Source organism: Sander vitreus, chromosome 3 (genome assembly GCF_031162955.1).
Source record: "Sander vitreus isolate 19-12246 chromosome 3, sanVit1, whole genome shotgun sequence".
NCBI classification, from domain to species: Eukaryota; Metazoa; Chordata; class Actinopteri; order Perciformes; family Percidae; genus Sander; species Sander vitreus.
Window position 1 is genome coordinate 23,314,426 of NC_135857.1, and position 3,472 is coordinate 23,317,897.

Below are 3,472 nucleotides of genomic sequence, written 5' to 3' on the forward strand. Positions count from 1 at the left end.
TTTCTAGTTAAGTAGCCTATCTAGTAATCATTATTGAGTTTCCATGTTTTTGTAGGAGTTTGCTTACACTAATACATATAACAAATATTGCATTAATTTAGTAAGAAAGTGAAATATCAAACAATATTAGCTATAAATACATTTTATATTATATTTTATATTTAAAACAATTCTGGCCCTTTGAAAAATGTAGTTGATGACCCCTGGTCTAGCTTTACTACCAAGTGCCACAACATACAGTGGCAGTGGCTAGCTGGGTTATAACCATTTTCTGAAGCGTCATGGTAGGTGCAGCGTATATTTTCCTGCTTTTTTTGTCCTTTGCCAATCACACCTATGATATTTCTTTCAGGGCCAGTAAAAATGTAGAAGGGGCCAGCAAACTTTTGATCTACTGGCCCCGGGGGCCAGTGGGGATTTTTTTTATTTTTTATGTTGAGCCCTGCTTTATGTATGCAATTATTTTTCTTTGATTGAGGCTACTTGACTTCTAGTTAATCAATTCTCAAAACTAATTGTATGCATTATAGACTCTTGATTGATCGCCAAAAGAAACTGTTTACTTTGGTTATTGCTTGACACTGAGATTATATCGCTGGACGAATAGGAGAGTGTTTCCTCTTATAATTCTGGTTAATGCTAGATTTCCCAAATTTAGCTAAGTTTATCCTACACCGATATCTAACCTCTACAGATACTGTACATGTGTTTATATTTAATGTGACAATGGATATATCCAAAGGGGAATGGAGCCTGGTGTGTATGAGCCACACTAGTCACTATTAGATATACAGGGGAAACAGGAGTCTGATCTACTGTCCAGATTGAAAGGGCAGAAGCCCAAAGATAATGAGCTGTCTAGGAGAGTGCAACGGGGAATTGAACTCACTGGCTTAAGTGAAGGGAGTTGTCACTCGGACAAGAGTGTGTACACAGGTATGTGGTATTCCAGCTGATTAGTGTTTTATCTTTTTCAATAGATGCTCATATTTTATTATTGGTTCAACTGAGTAAATATATTCTTCAAAAAAGATAAGGCTCACCTGTGTGTAATTGTTGTTCAATGTGCAGAGCTTAGTAACATGCAAGTAGTTATTGGCCAGACGCGTAACTATCGGTAAGCAGGGTAAGCGGTGCTTACGGGCCCGGACCAATCAAGGGCCCGCGTGACTGGAAGATATTGACTGACAGCCGGGGCCCCCTATCGCATTTGGCCACTGACCAAGCGAGAGTGAGAACGGGTCAAATTAATTTCCTTGTTTCAGAGACCCTTCTCTTCACGTGTGTGACTCGAACATCTCACATTTACCAACAAAACGTACAACGAAAGACATGCAGAACATTTCAGACCGTCCTGCCAACCTGTAAACATTTTAACATCAATGTACGCGGTAACGTTTTTTCACTCTAAAGTCACTGAAAGCTGCTGCTGTTTACATCCTGTCTGATCTCTGCAGCTACACTACACTCGTTTTTTATTTTTATTTGATTCATTCAATAAATTATAATTTTTTTGTCTTAAATCCACCAGCCATTTTCATATTATACCAACATTTGCAGCATCCTGAGCCTTTTTGGTAAAGTTCCTAGGAAATCTCAGCCCAGAGTAATTAATTAATAGTAATAATTATTATTCTCCCCAAAACAAGTTTCCTTTTTTTTTTTTAAAGAACTATACAAAAAACTTTTTTTGCAACTTTCACTGTCTTCTGCAACTTCATTGCAACAAACATACAAAAGACATCGCAACTTTTATTGCAAAATCAGGCATTTTGGGCCGCAACAATCACAAAATCCTGGAGGGACTGCCCTTGTGTGTTTTTTCATGTGTTATGGTGCGCATTCACCAGTGTTTTTTTGTTGTTGTTGTGGTGCGCTTAGGCTACTCCTGATTTTGTCAGTCATCTCATCTCTTATATGCTGTGTCTCTATGATCCTATCCTGTCCTATTGATGGTAGCCTACTCGTGGACATTGCGTCGTCATCACGTGCTGTAGTAGGGGGGCCCACCTTGATAATCCTGCTTAGGGGCCCGGTGTTGGCTCGTTACGCCACTGTTATTGGCAGTGTGCTGTGTGAGTGAGGGTCATTCTTTAGGAATCCATTTTTGTGTAATTTGTATTGAGGAGTACTCTGTGCTGGATTTTATAATGGGTGAGCTGTATTCTGGAGTTATAGGACCTAGAGACAATGTTTTTTTTCATATTTCTTTTCAAGGCTGGTAACAGTATGAGCTCCCTTACTACTTCTATGAAATACTGGCGTCTGTCCTTAAATGTGTAGTTTTTTTGGTAAGTTTCTTTTTTCACATTTGAGGTAATCGATCATCAGTGGCAGTGCTTTAAGAGTTTTTTGTGTGGCAGTGGTTGAAGAGTTGTTTGTGTTGGTTGAAATCTTATTTTTCTGAGGTTTTGTTTTTTACTTTGAGTGCTATGTCTATTTAGCAATGTCAATTTAGCAATAATAATATGTATTTCTGAGAAACTTGACTGTTTTTGACAGTTTTTCACTTGGTTACATACAAAAGGAAATAAGTATTCCAATTTTGCAAAGGCTAGAAGTCATCGTGAGTAGAGTTAACACTACTGCCTTGGCCACATTATCCGTGGTGAAGAAGGGCACTCCTCTGCAGGGAACATTTTGATAAGGGCCGTACAAATCTGCATTAAAGACAATACTGTTCTTCCATCATCCAGTGTCTCAACTGCTTCTGTCATGACCAAGGACACTGCATCACCACCTTGTATGCACAAAGTGTAAATTTAACCTTGTTTAACCTTTATGTCAGAATATGTGCTGTCTACACCACCTGCTTTTGCTGTTGGGACTGACTCAGTTGTACTATGCTGCTTGCTGAAAATAAATGTCACTGAGAGGCTCCTTTCTAGGATGGTAATGGGAGGGGAAAATGGTGGAAAGCAGATGTTGGCAACCTGAACCTCTGCTGTCCTTCAATAATAGAAATATCAATGTTGTCCCTTAAGCAACTCTTGTTTCTAATGTTGGCAGGTCGTTTCAGGGTGGACACTGTAAAAAGTGAGACTGGGGTTAATTAATATTTATTAAAAAAACAATTGTAACCTTTACATAATAAAAAAAGACTATGTGCAGTTTGGACTAACATTGAGCTGAATTCAACAAATTTGAATTACTTATTAATTGCATTTCACATTGCGTTTTGTTTGAATAAAATCAGCTGTGAATCACTGAGTATAATTTAATTGTATTTTTTAAGGAAAGTCAAAGTTGCAGAAAATTTATAACTTTTGCTCATTGGGAGGACTTTGGTTTTAATCGGCCATTTTGCACCACATGGACGTTACGTCAATCATCTGCCACACATTTCAGGGACTGCTGTTTTCCCAAAGGTAAGACCTGTTTAATCATTGGTAGTTAATGAACAATACATAACCATGTTGCTTTAGCAGTTGGACATTGTTTTGCATCACTGCAAGTTACCAAACATGCATAC